Below are 9,318 nucleotides of genomic sequence, written 5' to 3' on the forward strand. Positions count from 1 at the left end.
CTGGAGAATATGGACAGGCTACCACAAATTGTAGAAACAAAGAACTGCAGATGATGGCTTACACATAAACTACACTCACAGTTTAAACCTACTTCAAATTGTATTGCCCACTTTGGAAAAATATTCTCTGACTGGCAATTCGGGTCTGGACTCTTCATCAGACTGATTGATCAGTCTTAGATACACTCTTAGCGAGTCAGGCAGCATCTGTGAAATAGGCCATTTCCTTCCACAGCCTAGTTCCTTCCACAGATGCTGCCTGACTCGCTAAGTTCCTTGAGCTGTTTTTTGCTCAAGATTTCAGCAATCGCCGTCTTTTGTGTCTCCAAAAATATCCTTATTTACAGTGGTAATTTGGAGAGCAAATATTAGAAATACATACTTCCAATTTTCACACAACTGTAACCCCAAAAGTGAAATCGGGAATAATAGTTGAAAGAGTTATTAGCAAATTAATACATCACTGCAAGAGATGTTTAATTCTCAACAATTAATATCAAATTTTAATAATAGCCCTCTTGAATGCCCTTTACCTTGCCTTATTTTAGCCCCCTTATTCATTATTTTGGATTCAGCGATAATCTAGGGAAACAGCACATAAAACAGGATTATTCAGCAGTGTCAATGGAGAGAGAAAGGTAGTTAAATTAAAAGGCCACAAAGCACTGAAGTAACTCATTGGTTCAGGCAGCATCTCTGGAGAACATGGATAGGGAACGTTTTGGGTCATAGAGTATGGGACCAGGCCCTTTGGCCCAACCTGACCAACATGCCCCATCTGAACTACTCCCCCTGTCTGCTTTGGGCCCATATCCCTCTAAACCTATCCTATCCATGTACCTGTCTAAATGTTTCTTAAACGTTGTGATAGCACCATTCTCAACTACCTCCTATGGCAGCTTGTTCTATTTCCCCACCACGCTTTGTGTAAAAAGTGACTGTCAGGTTCCCTTTAAATCTTTCTCCCCCCCTTAAACCTATGATTAGTGATTCCCTTTCTCTGAGCTAAAGACTGTGTGTTTACCTGGTCTATTCCTCAGGACCTTTCTTCAGACTGTTACTCCAGCACTTTGTGTCTTTAGACTTTAAGAGATGCAGAAGTGTCCTTTCGTATAAACAAGTATCTGCAGTTCCTTGAAGGTAGTTGACTTTTCGGGTTAGTTACTCTTCATCAAAACTGGAAGCGAGCGAAAAAGCAGCATGTTTTAAGTTGTGGACTAGGAGGAGGGCCACAGTGAACAAAGGCAATGTTAGATTATTGAGATCAAGGTTGTCCAGGAAACACAGCTACTTTCTGTGCTAAGTGAGAAAACGGATGGAAGTTAATCATTGCTGGTCTGACTGAAGAAGTGTAAACACAGGAAGATGAATCAGGGAGGTTAGTAAGAGACGCTATGCCAATATTGTGCGATGTAAAACACGGCAGTTGCTTGAAAACTGAATTGAGGAATGCTGGCAAGACTCTGCACACCCTGCAGCTTGGGGAAAGAAGAAAAAACATAATATTTTGAACATCATTGTATCTGAGATGATTTCCCTTTTAGAGTTATATACAGCACGGAAACAGGCCCTCAGCCCAACGTCCATTTGTCCGCCTTTGGCCCATGTCAATCTAAACCTTTATTATTTATGTACCTGTCCAAGTGTCTTTTAAATGCTATTATACTACCTACCTCCTCTGGCAGCCCGTTCCATATACCCACCTCCCTCCAAGTGAAAATGGTACTCCTCAGGTTCCTATTAAAATGTCCCCACTCTCCATAAGCCTATGTCCTCCGATTCTTCATTCCCCTACTCAATGGTTCAATGGTTACATTATTACATTTGCAAAGTGCTCACAGTGAAATTATTTTTCTTACAAACAGTCCAGTAGAGTATTGCCATACGCCAATCCTTGATTAGCAAGCAAAGTCTCCTTAAGGTATGCCTACTTTGAAGTTCTCCTCCTCTCTCCGACAAGAGTTCTGCAACAACCCTCTCTTGCTTCATATCTCCACTTTCCCTCTCCCCTGAGTCTCAGTCTGAAGAAAGGTCCTAGACTCTCCCTCTGGTGAAAACATCCTCTCCACATCCACTCTATCCAGGACTCTCACTATTCGGTAAGTTTCAATGAAGTTCCATCTCATCCTTCTAAACTCCAGCGGTGCTGTCAAACGCTCATCATATGTTAACCCAATCATTCTTGGGATTATTCTCCTTCACATTATGGTGTAATCTACAGTTGAAAAACAAAACATAAATAGGGTTTCATCAATATGCATGGAAGGTTATCAATCAAAAAATGTTATTTGTTGCTCTTTCCACAGACGCTGAGGATCTACTGCATGTTCTGCTTCAGCATTCCATTATGATTCCCGTAATTACAAAGACATTACAGGTGGAATATCCTCTTGAAATCTTCAATCTCTATAGTTTAACATTCATTGCTTCTTCTTAGGGTGTGGTTGACACTGGTGATGCATTTACTTGGCACATCTAAAGTAGTGCAGGGAACATGGTAATCAGTCTTATCAAACCAGGGAAATTTCAGTAACTGTTACAAATTAATGAATGCCAGGACCCTTCCTGTAATGACTGTGAGGTGAACCGAGTTACAGAAAGGCCAGTCCTGACAAGGATGGTGGGTTTTTCCCGATAACATGTCAGCCAGTTGCAGGTTACAAATAAAACAAAAGCCACCAAGTCACTTTCATGCAAACTGTATTTCATAGATTCCCAATTATTAAGCTGTTGTGGTGACATTCAAACCCTTGCTCTGTGGACTTATATTCTTGTCCTGATTGCATAAAGTAGCATTGCCAGTTACATTCTTAAAAGGCAAAATCTCTTCTTAAAACATAGCTTTTACACATCTTAAGACCATTTTGAGTCTTTAACATGTGATGTCTTGTGTTGTTCAGGTTACAGTGCCATAGCGTTATACATCACGGAAGCAGGCCCAACTTGCCCATGCCGACCAAGATTTACCATCTACACTAGTCCCACCTGCCTCTGTTGGGCCCATATCCTTCTCAACCTTTCCCTCGCATTTACCTGCCCAAATGTCTCAGTAAATGTCTCAACTACCTCCTTTGGTCCTCTGGTTGTTTAACAACAGAAACCTGGAGTCATAATAATGAAATTAGTAACTTTTGGCATAACAAAAGTAATTATAATTCAAAATATGCGATTACATTTTATTGACTTCTATTCTATTAAATGTAGGCTGGTAAACTAAACATAGAGGAACCACTGTGGAAACTGATAAGGCTGGGCTCAGTTCCATGGTGATTAAATACAGTAGTCCAGTACACATTGAGCAATTAAAATGGTTAATTATTGAATACAAGTTAATATTTTCAGTTTGGTATTCTACATCTCTTCATGCAGGATACAGCAGGTCATATCCACACTAAATTTATTTCACCTATTTTTGTAAATATATTAGTTAAAATATACCGGCATTTATATCATGCAATCCATGACTACATTTGTCAATTCTCAAATGTCACTTGTGACGTAAGGAAGATTGTTAACAAATTTAGGCACAGTGAGAATCCACAAATAATTATCCCCAAAAATGTATCTTTGTCTTGGAAGTGTGCGTTGATAATAAGAATTGGCAAGAGAAATCTAAGAGGACACCCCTGTTCTTTGAAGTTACATGCTTGCTTTTATATTCGGCCAAGATGACAAAAACAGATTCAGTTTCACAAGAGGTACAGGAGTGTGAAAACGCACACCTGCAGATTCACAAATAGTTTCTTCCCAGCTGTCATCAGGCAACTGAACCATCCTATCAACTACTAGAGAGCTGTCCTGTGCTACCATCTAACTCATTCGAGACCCTCCGATTATCTATAATCAGACTTTACTGGACTTTATCTTGCATCATACGTTATTCTCTTTATCCTGTGTCTGTACACTGTGGATGGCTCCATTATAATCATGTATAGTCACGTATATAAGGTGGCATAGCGGTCTTACAGCTCCAAAGACCCGGGTTCAATCCTGACTACGGATGCTGTCTGTATGGAGTTTGTATGTTCTCCCCATAACCTGCATGGGTTTTCTCCGAGATCTTCGGTTTCCTCTCACCCTCCAAAGGCGTACAGGTTTGTAGGGCAATTGGCTTGGTGTAAATGTAAATATTGTCCCTAGTGTGTGCAGGGTAGTGTTAATGCGCGGGGATCGCTGGCTGGTGTGGACTCGGTGGGCAGAAGGGCCTGTTTCCGCGATGTATCTCTAAACTAAACTAAGTCTTTCCGTTGACTGGATAGCACACAACAAAAAGCTTTTCACTGTACCTCGGTACACGTGACAATAAACTAAACTGAAATTGTCCAAACAATGGCACCTGGGATTGTGCAATGCTCGCTCAGTACTGCACAAAGCAGCGACATTATTATCTCAGGTTTCTGCAATGTTGTTTGAATCTATGGTCTTCTGGAAAAATGAATTTCACTGTACCTCCGTTCATGTGACTAAAGCACCCTACCATACCGTAAGCATTGTTTTTTTACTCAGATTTCCAGAATCTGTGTTTTTTTGTTATTATAAGGGATTTCACAGATGTAGAGGTAGATTATTTGCAACGACTGTGGGTGTCAAGTTTCTTTTTTTTTTTTAAAGGAAAACAATGAGCCCAGCCAATTTTAAGGTGGACAGAGTGGCTATTTTACGAGGCAACCCCAGGGATAACCACTACCCGAAGCTTGGTGGTCAGACGTTTATGGGGAAGCAGGAGGTGGGTCTAATGAACAAGATAACCTTCAGAAGCGGTATGAGATAAAATGGAAAACTAGTTCACAATCAAAATTCAGGACTAGGACATAAGGGAGACTCAGAGAAAGTTTGGGCTAGTATGAGTTTTATGGTCTTTAGATTCAAGATTTTCATTCATTGGGCTCTTGTGTCAAAGCAAAATCCCCTAGAGGGGATTTCTGATCTCTGAATAGAGCAAGCGATATCAAAACTCAAAAACCGATCACGCTGAAGCAATCCTCAAAATTTGACACCAAATCAGGAAGTATAAAACAAAAAAATATAAATTCCATTTAAATAATTTACAGAGTCCATGTAAGTGTCAAACCACATTTTCTGGAGGGGGAAAAGGCAATCACCTATTTAGAGTGCAAGATTGTACATGTGATGATTATTATTTTTTAAAGTTAGTTATCCCAGCCTTGACTATTTGCAGCTATCTTTAGCGATACGGGGAAAGCAAAACGGGGAAGATGGCAACAGTGAGGAGTGCGGACGTGTTGGCACATGAGTGTAGTGACTCCGAGTGCTGGTTCCAGAGTTCATAAGTTATAGGAGCAGAAATAGGCCATTCGGCCCATCAAGTCTACTCCGCCATTCAATCATGGCTGATCTATCTCTCCCTCTCAACCCCATTCTCCTGCCATCTCCCCATAACCCCTGACACCGCTGGGAGGATCATCACCCGATACACTCCGATCGCCTTTAATGTCTTTCCCATTTGTAAATTTACCTCTTTCTGGTAATCTAATCTTTCGCATCACTCTGCCTTTTGTAATTCTTTTTGGCTTGAACGTATCCCTGTATAGTATTATCCGATTTGGTTGGATCGCACGCAAACAAAATCATTTTACTGTATCATGATACACGTGACACTAATAAACCTAAACCTTATGGGCCTCTCCAACTGGAACTTCTGCATTTTTCTGTTTAACTGTACACATGTAGAGGATGGAAGCTTCTGTCTGATGGTGAACTCTTGACACATTCCCTGTTACAACCTCTGAAATATCCAGCCAGTTTGGCCAATTGTAGGCCTCTTATCTCTGCACCATAAAAGAAAAATCAATCAGCAGACAACAGCAGATCCATTCCAAAAGACCATACTCTATACCCTACAAGTAAGCTAAGATGCACAGCTCAGAGACTTGGAGGTGCTTACAGAGTCTTTCAGCGTAGAAACAGGCGCTTCGGCCCAACTTGACCACACCGGCCAACATATCCCATCTACACTAGTCCCACCTGCCTGCATTTGACCCATAGCCCTCTAAACCTGTTCTATCCAGGTACCTGTCTAAACGATGGGATAGTCCCAGCCTCAACTATCTCCTCTGGCAGCTTGTTTCATACGCCCCATCACTCTCTGTGTGAAATATTCTTGAGAGACTGCGAACAGAACACTACAAAATCATTTTTATTAATTAAAACATGTGTGGTGTGGTCTTGCATTCTTTTTGATGAAAATACTGATATTTTACAGGTAGCTCCACACACTATTAATATCTGATAATTATGTTCAATATAGTTATTTAAACATGGAAATAACACCAAGCAACAAGAATCAGCCTTACATTTTGGCAAATAAAGAAGCTTGCAAAACATTGGCACATGCAGGAAATCTGAAATAAAACAAAAAGTTTCAAAAACTGCTAAAATCTCCACAGAATGTCTACAAAAACAAAGGATAGGCTAACTCCTTCCAAACCATCTGGATACATCCTTGGCTGGATCTTTTTAAATAATTCCTAGGCTTAGATATTTTAACATCCACAAAACAATTTAAGGTGGTTACAGCAACCATTTTATAAGAAAAAAAAACTCTGTTCCAACAGGCAAGCAAACCAGCAAGCAAACTAAGTGGGGACATATTCATTTTCCTATTACTAAAATCTTGCAGTATCAGAGAAAAATAATCACCCCTCCATATTTTTAAAATTCGTACAAAACAAAATTTTCTTGGACCTGGATATACCATGTAAACCCCGTCTAGTCAAATCATTTCTTAGGCTCTTATTCAAAGTAAAGGTTGAGAAAAAAAAACCACGTTTACGATGTTTAATAGTCGACCATCATTAGCAATGCAAATGTTGAGGTACTTATTATTGACCTGAATAATATCTGGGTAGAATTAGATACTTGTGTGAATGTTAATTATTTTTCTAATCGTATTATTACTGTGCAAAGCCCTATTTCAATATTTAAATTTGTATTTTTGTATATATTTCAGCTGTGAACAGTCATTTTATTTCATGTTTGATGTTGGTGGATTTGTTGACATCCTGCTGCTTCTTCGTAGAACTATGCAACCTGTCAGTATGTTAATCAGCTGATTAAAATTTGTAATTAGATGGAGACACAATTGTGAATTTATATTCCTACCAGTAAGACTTCCAATCCACCATCAAAGATTGGATTTAATCTTGTTTATCGATCGTAAGTTTATTAAGAACAAAGGTTGTATTTTTGATATTTAGTTGGAGCCTGCCTAAAAAGAATGGCAATAAATGTTGGCTTTCCCCCCACACCACAATGTTAATGACTGTATATTATTAAATAACAATATTTTTGGATTGGCATATCAGTGAAATGCCCGTGTACATTTTAATATAAAATCTACAATTAAAAGCAGAACAAGAATAAAATGTTATTTGTAAAATCTAAATGATAAGTTGGCAATCATACCTTCAAGTGTCCTTTATGCAACACTTATCTCACCAACATGCTGAAAGGAAAATGTGATCACCAGGCCTGAGAACATCCCTTTGTGGATTGAAATTTGTAACTGTCAACAGGCCAGTCAGCATCTGTAGAAAGCTGAACAGGTAAAATGCTGCAGATCTTGAAATTCTGTGCCTTTTGAAGAAACACGTGAAACATTACCTCTACCTTCTTCGACAAATGTATTTCTACATGTTCTACATACTGTACTTCCTGAGATATTGATTTTTTTCCCCAAGCAAGCAAGGACATTTTCTATGTTGAGTATTTTAAGTGCAATAAAAGTTGGATCAATAAAAGAGCAATTTTACATCAGATATGCCAGGAACTGGCAGCCACTGTCAATGGCCTGAATGTTGATTTCTCTCATTTCAAGTAATCCCTGCATCCTTTTTCTTCCCCCACCCTAGTCAAGGGTTCATAAGTGATAGGAGCAGAATTAGGCCATCGGACCATCAAGTCTACTCCGCCATTCAATCATGGCTGATCGATCTCTCTCCCTCAACCCCATTCTCCTGCCTTCTCCCCATAATCCCTGACACCCGTACTAATCAAGAATCGATCAATCTCTGCTTTAATAATATCTAAAAAATGTCACCCCACCCTTTCCACCGGTCGTATTCTTGTATCCCTCTTGATTTCACACCTTCCCCAGCCAACAATGGGCCATTATGGGAACCCTTCCCAAGGTCATCTGATGCCGGCCCTGATTTATTGGGGGCTTTTCTCACCTTCAGTTTATGCCACCCCACCCCCTCCCCACATCTACTTTCAGTCTGAAGAAGGGTTGGGACCCAAAACATGGACATCCACAAGTCTCATTTGGCGTACTGCGCATGTTGTTCCATTGTATAAAAAGGGTTCTAAGAGTAAACCTAGCAATTATAGACCTGTTAGTTTGACGTCAGTGGTGGGCAAATTAATGGAAAGGATACTTAGAGATAATATATATAAGCATCTGGATAAACAGGGTTTGATTAGGAACAGTCAACATGGATTTGTGCCTGGAAGGTCATGTTTGACTAATCTTCTTGAATTTTTTGAAGAGGTTACTCAGGAAATTGATGAGGGTAAAGCAGTGGATGGTTCCTTATGGAAGGTTGGTTAAGAAGGTTCAATTGTTGGGTATTAATGGTGGAGTAGCAAGATGGATTCAACAGTGGCTGAATGGGAGATGCCAGAGAGTAATGGTGGATGGCTGTTTGTCAGGTTGGAGGCCAGTGACTAGTGGGGTGCCACAGGGATCTGTGTTGGGTCCACTGTTGTTTCTCATGTACATCAGTGATCTGGATGATGGTGTGATAAATTGGATTAGTAAGTATGCAGATGACACTAAGATAGGTGGTGTTGTGGATAATGAAGTAGATTTTCAAAGTCTACAGAGAGATCTATGCCAGTTGGAAGAGTGGGCTGAAAGATGGCAGATGGAGTTTAATGCTGATAAGTGTGAGGAGCTACATCTTGGCAGGACAAATCAAAATAGGACGTACATGGTAAATGGTAGGAAATTGAAGAATGCAGTTGAACAGAGGGATCTGGGAATAACTGTGCACAGTTCCCTGAAGGTGGAATCTCATGTAGATAGGGTGGTAAAGAAAGCTTTTGGTGTGCTGGCCTTTATAAATCAGAGCATTGAGTATAGAAGTTGGGATGTAATGTTAAAATTGTACAAGGCATTGGTGAGGCCAATTCTGGAGTATGGTGTACAATTTTGGTCGCCTAATTATAGGAAGGATGTCAACAAAATAGAGAGAGTACAGAGGAGATTTACTAGATTGTTGCCTGGGTTTCAGCAACTAAGTTACAGAGAAAGGTTGAACAAGTTAGGTCTTTATTCTTTGGAGCGCAGAAGGTTAA

Source organism: Amblyraja radiata, chromosome 5 (assembly GCF_010909765.2).
Source record: "Amblyraja radiata isolate CabotCenter1 chromosome 5, sAmbRad1.1.pri, whole genome shotgun sequence".
In the NCBI taxonomy this organism is placed as follows: Eukaryota; Metazoa; Chordata; class Chondrichthyes; order Rajiformes; family Rajidae; genus Amblyraja; species Amblyraja radiata.